Source organism: Pan paniscus, chromosome 13 (genome assembly GCF_029289425.2).
Source record: "Pan paniscus chromosome 13, NHGRI_mPanPan1-v2.0_pri, whole genome shotgun sequence".
Taxonomy (NCBI): Eukaryota; Metazoa; Chordata; class Mammalia; order Primates; family Hominidae; genus Pan; species Pan paniscus.
The window spans coordinates 29846318-29856257 of record NC_073262.2 but is presented as its reverse complement, the minus strand read 5'-3'; the positions used below and the strand labels follow the sequence as shown (position 1 = coordinate 29856257).

The following is a 9940-nucleotide window of genomic DNA, read 5'->3' as shown; positions in this document are numbered from 1 at the left end:
AAAAGTTGTGAGAAGGAAGGATTTGCTCTTGACTAGTTAAGAAATAGGCTTAACAATTCACAAATTTCCTATGAGATTAGACTTTAATACCTAATAATCACCTTTATCAAGGAAAATATATTTGACACTGTGGGAAATAATTGCAATTTATGGAAATGTTTTGAACCAAGGAAAGAAAAATAAAAAAGATTGCTAATCAGAGAATGGTTAATATGAAGTTGACTCACTGTACTGGAGGGAAGAGGGATCTTGACCAGCTCATCCTCTGGTCTTTCTCTCAGACAAGACTTTGTTTGGCTCCCTAAAGTCATACTTCATCATCACAATTAAAATTCTTTTTACGTAACACTTTAAAAGAGAGACTGCAGTTCATCCCACAGATACCTTTTCACAACTATCATTTTTAGATATCTAACTACATTTACAAATCCTTGCTTAATGCTTTTTTATTTGTTCCTATCTTCTTTTTCCAGTCACAGATGGTAGAGGACAGGACTGTCTTGAGTTTAGTTTGCTGTGTAGTAGGCTTAGCACAGAAACATGCTGTAAAGTCTATCATGATGTGTTGCTGTCTCCTTTTACAAATATTATCCTTCCATAACTCTTCTCACTTTTCCTCCCAAAATGAGCAGAATAATTGATGGTAGTCCAAGTGTTAGGTAAAAAGGTAACCTATAAAGGACAGAGAAGTTTTCACTTTTCCTTTAAATCTTCAATCCTGGGCCAAAATTATTTAAAAACTGTATTTGACAAGGCCATAATATAAATATAGTTTGAAATATTTTCATAAAATTTGCAATTGCATAGTTAATTGGGCGAGAGGGAGTAGCAGACAGTTAGGTTAGATGTAAGTTGCTGTATCATCTCATCAAAGGAATCTAAGTAGCCTCTTTGTCTCAATCTATCCATTAATTTTCAAATACATTTCAACCACTTCAGAATCTACTGATTACTGAATGAGCTATTATCTATGTAGTCTGATTTTGGTGGGGGTGGGGAGGGCGCTTAAAAGGAAAATTGTCTTGAACATGCAGTACCTGGTAGAGGTTTGAATAAAACAATGCCAAAATATACTGGCTCTATCTCAGGACATCCAGGATCCCTGAATAGTCTGTAATTAAGGAGGAGTTGGAGGAGTGGTGCTTGCATTATGTAAAGGAGGGATACATAATTGAATTAAGCAGTGGAGGAAGGGGAAGAAAACAAAGATCAAAGCTAAGTAAGTAACATCAGTTCCTGTTCTTGGCAATGACATTTATGATGAAAAAATTTCTTTTGTTATTTTGCATATTATACCACTCTTCTTCAAATGAATACACTACTGCAAAATTTGTAATTTACACAAAGTTCTTTTGAATATTTGAATGTTAAAGGAAAGCTTTACCAGGTTTAGCTTTAGGAGATCTAGAAATGTCTCCTAATACTTCCTGTGTGGGCCTTTATGTTGGAACATGAAAGCAGCTGACAATGTAAAGAGAAAGAAAACCCTTAAGATTGAACATAGTTACTGGTGTCCCACACATAAACTGTGCAGTTAGGAGTAGCCTCAGGGGGCCATTTCCAGGGAAAGCCTCACCTGGAGAGGTCAGAACCTCAGGATTTTAAAAGCAAGGGGCATGCTTCATTACAATGTGGGCTGGAGGTGAGCAAACATCCCATCACTCTGTAGAGAGGCTGTTTCAAGGCTCACCCAAGTGTTCAGACATAAATACACAAGCAGGAGGCCCTTTAGAAAGAGTTCAGACAAGTTATATACTACCTGAATGTGAGCCAGGCCAAACTGCTCAGGCCTGAATTAAAAGGAAACAGTTTATAGGCTGTAGGGCCGCTTACCAATCCATCTTTTTCACTGGGGAGAAAAAAAATCCCTTTTGCAGAGGTGATGAAAACCTGTATTAAAAGGTGACACAGAAAGAAAAAAAAGAGCTAAGCCAATTGGTTGAGTATTTCAAAAAATGAGAAAACAACAACAACAACAACAACAACATGATTTTTAAACTATTTAAGTGGAAAGGGCAAAAAGGGAAGAATAATTATGGTATATTCTATGATTAGTAGTTCCAGGCCAAATAATAATGACAGCAAAGAACACTTAGAAAAATTTAAGAATTATGTTATTTTTAAGTAAACATCTGTTTTTATGATAGCTACATATATGAATATGTTGATGAACCCTTTACAATAGCGTGAGATGTGAGGTTTGTAAAATTCAAACACAGCCAATTAAGTAGGCCCATAGCTAAAGCCAATGCTCTTGAAAAGTCTAGAAAGGAGAAGTCTAGCCAAAGCACAATTTATGAATTGGTAATTGCTCTGTTCTATTATGGATATTAGTCTGTAAATGACCTTTGACATACTTCAGGCTCTCTTATGCACACAAGCCCATGGGCACTTGCAGATACATGCACACCTCAATGTAGATCATAAATGTTTATTGCCATTGCCCATTATAGATTGAAAATAGAATGCACAGTAATACACATAGAGTATCATATTAGTGGTCTTTGAAAAGTGCCCATAAAGGACATATCTTATTCTTTTGCATTAATGTAAAACATATAAGAGGAATTGCTACATGGTGCTGTGACCAGAAGGGATGGAAATGTGTCACCCCGATCCCCCTACAAGATAGGACTTCTTGACTCAATTGCTGGAAGACAGCCTCCATTAGTCAGCTCCTCCAGGGTTTCCAAAGTTTTATGTGAGCTGCGTGTTCCAAGACATGTTCTTGCCCCACCCTACTCCTTGCCCTGATACAATGATTGATTGAGGTGGATGTAAATATTCTGCCTAAGGCAGGAGAACTCTGAAGGGCTCTATATGCACCTGAGCTTTTGGCTAAGGTTTTATTCGACCTCCATGGGTGTTCAATTTCTCCCTCTGACCAATGCTACCTCTTATTCTGACGTACTTGACTTATCAAAATCATTCTTAGTGCCTTCTTCCAAGAAACCTGGAATATGGTCCTGGAAATAAGACCATATTAAAAGGATTTCAGTAAGTGTTTTGTGCATCAAACTTATTTTATAAGTTGGGCAATGAAATTACAAAAGGAAGACAACCTGCTTAGGTTGAATAGTGTGTGACACATTAGGTATCAGGACTATTTTCTAGTCTTTGGATTACCACTCACTCTTTTGATTGTGAGACTTATCAGGGACATTCGATGAGAATGCATAACATTGTAAGTTGTATTCAATTAGCAAGTGAAAATCTAGGCTATCAAGTAACTATAGTTGCATATTAAAATTATAGACAGGGTAACTAATAAACTAGAACATAGAGGCATATTAAATAACTTGAGTCACCACTGGCTCTATCTTTCTCTACATTTTCAGTAGCATTATGTAGCTAGAAGAGATCTTGGAGAACATGTAGCTCAAGTCTTTCAATGGTACACAAGCAGAACCTGAAAGTGTATGATCTCAGAGTTAAACATGAAAAGTAGACAAGATACTTTGATAAGAAGTAGATAAACCCAAAGACAGTCAATGCATTACCTGGTATTTGGGGGGTAGGTATGGAGTTAAGGACAATACAAGGTATTACCTTCAGGTGGGTTCATCAGTTTTTTAGATAACGATTGAATACACATTTACGTCCCTTAACATGGAAAAAGGGCAGATGAAACTACATGACATGTCCTGTTGTTATCTTAGTTTCATGTATTTCAAACCTTTAAATTGAGTCAAATATAATCATTGAGATCATGGATGTTTATTTGGTATCCAGTATGTGCTAGGAAATGTTCTAGGTGCTGGGAATACAGTGATAAGTAAACTCCTAAAGTCTCTGACCTCATGGAGCTTATATTCTGATAGAAGATACATGATAATTAAGTAAGCAAGTAAGTAAATAAATGTAGCTCATATATATTAAAATGTCAAGTATGTTTTAGCAATAAAAATGAAGTAAGGTAAAAGGATAGTGTATTAGTGAAGGTTCTCTAGAGAAGCAGAACCAATGGGAAATGTAGATAGATGGATAAATGGATACATAGATGGATAGATGGATGGAAGGATGGGTGGATGGATGGATAGACAGATAGATGATAGATAAATGGATGGATGTACACACACAGATATATAGAAAGAGATTTATTATCAATGAAGGATTATCTCAGAAGCCTATAGAGGCTGAGAAATCCTATGATCTACTGTCTGCAAGCTGGAGGCCCAGGAAAGCCAGTGGTGCAGTTCCAGTTCAAGCCTAGAGGCCTGAGAACCGAGAGAGCCAAGAGATATAGGTTCCAGTCTAAATTCAAAGGCCTGAGAACTGGGGGCCAATGATGTAAGTCCCAGTCAGGTTCTGAAGGCCCAAGAACCAGGGTTGCTAATATCCAAGGGCAGAAGGAAATGGATGTCCCAGTTTGAGCAAAGAGAAAAAATTTGTCCTGTCTCCACTTTTTTGTTCTACTGGGGCCCTCCACAGAATGGACGATGCCCATACCCATTGGTGAGGGTGATCTTCCTTACTCAGTTTACCAAATCAAAGGCCACTCTCTTTGGGAAACACCCTCAAAGACACACCCAGAATTAATGTTTTATGAGTTTCTTGGCATCCCTTAGATCATTCAAGTTGATACATGCAATTTACCATTACAGCCAGGTGTGGTGGCTCACACCTGTAATCCCAGCACTTTGGGAGGCCAAGGCAGGAGGATTGCTGAAACCCAGGAGGTTGAGGCTGCAATGAACCAGGATCGTGCCAAGGCACTCCAGCCTGAGTGACAGAGCAAGACTGTCTCCACCTCCAAAAAAATACTTAACCATTACAGACATTGACAAGGCAGAATATTCTAGGTGGGATTGTTAAAAGTTATACTCTGGAAGATTAAATTTGGGTAGAAAGTTGGTTGAGGAAAGAAAGTGAGCCATGCAAATATCTGGAATACAAGTATTCCAAACAGAAAGTAAAAGCCCTGATATAGGAAGGGTTTTGGGGTGTAGAGGAATTTGAAGGCAAGGGTTGTTGGAGTGCAGTGAGTGAGTTGAAGTATGATAGGAAATTAAGTCAGAGTGGTTGTCAGAATCTCATGACTTAGAAGCCATGATAAGGATTTCAAATTTTATTCTAAGTATAATGGGAAGGCATTGGAAGGTTGAGGGTAGGAACATGATATAATATATATATTAGAAAGATCACAGACAACTGTGTGGAGGCCAAATTATAGAGAGTAAAAATATCATAGAAGCAAGTAGTATGAGGAGTACTGAGAGACTATTGCAGTAGCACAGAAAAATGATGGTACTGGCTTTGCTTATGGTGATAGCCACGGAGATGAAAAGTTGTTGAATTTTAAATATGTTTTGATTAGGAACTGACAGTTTTGCTGTTGATTTGGATTTGGGGTGTGAGAGAAGGAGAGCAGTCAACGATGACTCTCAGGTTTTGTTTTTTTTTTTTCTGAGCAACTGAGTAGATGATTGTTCATTTACTTAGATGGTGGCCACTATGGGAAGAAATAAATTGGTGCCATAAGTAAGCATTGAACTATTGCCAATGGTTCATCTGTGGCATGATTAGGTTTTCAGATCTCTCCTGATCCAGTTATGGCTCTACTTTTGCTTATTAGTGCTCCACCATTTAGTTGGGGTCAAAACAAGTACAAAACAAGAATCTGACATGCTAGAGTGCCAAAAGAGAGAGAGAAAAAAGGAGAACTGGAAAGCATAAGATTGTAGGATTGAGAAGCAATGATTATGGTGTTTGTCTTTTTTTTTTTCTGGAATAGTTGCAACAAAGCATACGAGATGTTCTGCCCTTCTATAAGGAATGTAGAAAATATAATACAAGGGTTCTTTTAAATTCTATAATGTTCCCCATTTTTATTGATATTTTCCTAAAATGAAATAGAAATGAATAATGCAAATAACTTTTCTGATTGCAATTTTCATTTCTATTCCTCAAAATACAGTGCTTCACCCACAGCTGTATAATATTCATTGGCAAAATAAACAAATATAAGAAAATTTTCTGATTACCCTCTTCTCCTCACAGCATTTCCCTGATGTCTTTGGTAAAGGACTGCTTTATCTATGGCTTCATGTATGTTTGTGAGAAGGAATGTTGGTTGCAAGTATTTGAAAGATGTGTGTTTACATTTAAATTTCCTTCAAAATTTCAGTCACACTACTTATGCTAGTTTATCTCAAAAAATACTCATAAGGTCACAGATATTGCCTCAGCTAAGATCCTCTGAGAATTTGAAGCCTCACTGGGTCTCAATGCCAAGAGAGTAATATTTGAATAGTTGATGTTGACTAATTCTACTACCTACCATACCATCTTTCATCCAACCAGCAACAAATTCCTAAAAAATACATTCTTTGCCAGTTCTGCCAAGATAAATATGCATTTGCCTTAGGAAAGTTTTGCCAAAAGCAGGACATGTTGGTGAGAAGCCCTTATCAAAATCATCATCCCATTATTATAATCATTATCATCACCACATTATCATTGTCATCATGTCATTATCTTGGGGTGGGAGGCAAGAAAAGCTTGTGATAAGATGATACATTTCTTAGACACACAGAGTATTTCTACTCTGTTTTCCACACGTCTCATAGACTCTGTGCCTTGAGATCTTTTAATATGCATGTTCAGAGACTAGTGGTTATAATAAAGCGAAACTTAATTGATGTGCTGCAGTAATATGTAGCTCCAACTAACTCTTATAAAGTGACAACCCATCTACAGAGAAAAATTCCAATCCTTAATTATTATTAATATAGCTATCTACGTGATTTAGCTCTGAAGCCATTTCAATGGGCATTGCATTTTCAATATAGGTCAATTAATTTCGTATTAATTGCTGTTATTATGTTGCCCCAGTTGACCTATTTCATATTTGCAAGGCTCCACTGTAGAGGAGAAAAAGACAACAGAGCAAACCTTTCCTTTTAAGCTGCTGTAATGTCCCATCTTTCTGGAATTGCATTCAGAGTAAGGATTTTGCATGAAAGGGCTTCAGGAAGTTACAAAACTCCTTTACATGGCCTGTTGGATCTGTGTACAATTTCTAGCATTACCCAGAATAAATACCAGGAGACTGGTGTGGTTTATAGAAGAGTTTATAGAGAAAAAAAATCCACCCACCAGCTCCCAAGCTGAGGATTACAACCAGGTCCCTGCTGCCAAGTTCTGTGTTTAGGTAAAGCATGAGAAAATCTGCCATTTTTTTTTAAATCACAAAAGGGTTTCTATAGATGGAGCGGTAAGAAGCTGACAGCTTTTTATGCATAAAAGGCAGCTGTTCCTTCTCAGGTAATATTATTAATAAACCCTAAGGTAATGTTTGCTCTGAAATATGTCTAATTGAAATAATTTACTCTGACCCTTGGAGGATTATGAAACTGTTTTCATCATGTTCACACACAGCAAAATAATTATGAGATGCCATATGGAAAAGCCATCATGTGGTAGATGTCTTTCTGAATCTATATTTTTGAAATGTTTCTCACAGATAAATCATATAGCTAATTTACAAAGTAGAGGTGAGCAGTCCCTTTTCCATGTGGAGATCTGATGTGAAATGTTTGCAGACCCAGAATATTAACAGGGGCGTTGACATCAGTAATTACTATAGTTATGAGATATTTTTCACAAAGTATTATGAGAGCAATACTTAGTTATACAGGGAGAAAAAAGCATGGGACTTTTTACATCGTGTATGAAATATGTAGGTACCGACAGTCTCAGAAAACAGTGTGGGCACATTGGTGACTGAGGTGCTTTTTGCCTGTAGCATAAAATCTGTCTGGAAAGTTCCAGCAATTTCCACTGAGATAGCACATTTGGCAAGATGAGGCTGAGTGTGGTATGTAAGGACTTTCGGGAAAACTTGTCAGCTTTCACAGGGAAAGGTCCAAGTGTTTATGGGAACTATGAAGTGGTGTTGGGTGGCTCTCAAAGGGATCTGTGGGGTCACTGGGGACAGACGTTTGAAAGCTTTTTGATGGAAGCTCTTCTGAACTTATCAAAATGGTTAAAAGTCTGGCAGTGAGTCTCATGAGAGCAGACTTTCTTGTGAAATTTCTGGTATGGTACTTTCCTGCCGGGGTGAGAACATCTTAGGAGGACAGACTTTCTCATCATATTTTAATTCTTGGGATCTGTGTCCCTGCTAAACCCAGGAAATGGAGAATCACAGGAAATGGCATTACTTTTCAACCTCTGGGAAGTTAAGATCAGATTTCTCTAGAGTTTCAACTGTTTAAGTAAATCAACTTGCCTAACTTCCTGGCCATCCCCCCTCCCACCAACATAAAAAAGGTGGGGCACAAGAAAAAAAGGGAAAGACAAAAAAGAGGATTTTTGAAAAGTGTAATTTACTTTTCCATAAGTTCCCAGTTTCTACAGACTTCCATCAAGCAAGAAAATCAACAAGGTAGTAAATTATAGCTTGTTAACCCTGTTGTACTTAAAACAGGGTTAACCCTGTCTGCTTTTTCTTACCTCTCCCTCAGGGGTATCAGAAGCCTCTTTGACCCTTTGTGTTGTCAGTTATGTGAGGGATCTCCAGCTGCCCATTATTGGATTTCAGAGAACTTGGTCACAGTTGCAACAAATGAGCATTTTCTTCTTCTAACAGCTCTTTTGAGGCAGACACTGGGATGTGGATCATGAGTCCGGTCAGTCAGTGTCATCTCACAATTAGCTAATAGTTGGCACATGGAAAGCCTAGTTCCAATCCCCATGGGTCCTTGCGGGAGCCTCCCATTTGTTTACAGCCTCATTTTACTTCCATTCTCAGCATTCAGTTATCCTTAAACTTTCAAAGAAAAACAAATTTACATAAAAGCTCATGTATGTGTATATGATCTACAAATATTTACAAGGTTATTTTAGAAATGCATGACAGAAATTTTTTCAGTTTTCCAAAATTGCAGTCTACCTTCCAAAACAGAACATGGGATTTAAAAAAGAAATAGTGAAATGCAAAACTGGAAACCTGACAAAACTATGAAACTGCTGCTATTTTCTAATATATTTCAGGTCAAATCCTTGTACTTCCCATTTTTAAACAACTGCCAAACCTTCATTTTTGTATCTACTAGACATCTGTGCTATTGGTTAGCACTATTTCTAGCTATTGTCTGTCCTAAAATAAAGGTAACATATTTTCTGTGATTTATAGTCTATCATTATTATAGTGCAGCCTCTTAATGCATGAACTAGAGATTTATTGCACACTCATGTCTTATACCAGACTCATGTAATAGAGGAAAGGTAAAATGTCTTGGCTTGTTGAGGGCTCCCTTCTTCAAGCAGTTGTCTTTTTGGTGAGGGGTGTGCAGCTTGATTAAACTACGTCAAGAAGGTCATTGACCAAACGTTGTCTTTAATAGTTTCCCATAGCGTGTATTCCTCATAGGGAGCTTTTCTCAGCTCAGGTTATTTCCACCAATGTTCTCAAACCAAAAGAATGGTCTTTGCAGTAAACCGACAAATTCCCACATTTCATCCTTTATCTCACATGTAAGTGATGACAGCATTTATATTTCTTCTGCTGTCTGGGCCAAGAACAACTGGATTAATGAGCCTATCTCTTTTTCATAAGTGCATTATACTCTCTCTTTGACCTTTTAAGCATGGGAATTTTTGATTTTATAAGACTTATTAAAGAGGAGAATTCCCCATCCCCATGCCACTGTTCTTCTCTTCACATTTCCCCCGCTAAATGGCCAGCCATCAACGAGGATGTATTCAGTAAATATACACACAGACATATACACTCTACGCACACTTTCACATCAACTGGAATGTAGTGTCTATAGCAAAGGTATAAAGCAAAATTTGCTGTAGGATTGCTTTCTTATGTTATAGCACACTCCACAACACTTTTTGAAAGACACTATCACAAAAAGATAAACTGCACAAGTATTTCAAGAAATATATTAGCTAACACTAAATGTATAAAATTTAGGAAAGATAATCT

The 9940-nt window shown here is 37.4% G+C and overlaps 1 long non-coding RNA gene across 1 annotated transcript; it reads right to left on the bottom strand.

The window, feature by feature from the left end:
- Positions 1-564: 564 nt before the first annotated feature.
- LOC129397250 (uncharacterized) lies at positions 565-8591 on the bottom strand. The gene is made up of 3 exons (XR_008624476.1): positions 8458-8591; positions 1834-1890; positions 565-672 (listed from the first exon to the last, which is right to left on the bottom strand). It is a non-coding gene; the product is annotated as an uncharacterized LOC129397250 (long non-coding RNA).
- Between the last annotated feature and the right edge of the window lie 1349 nt (positions 8592-9940).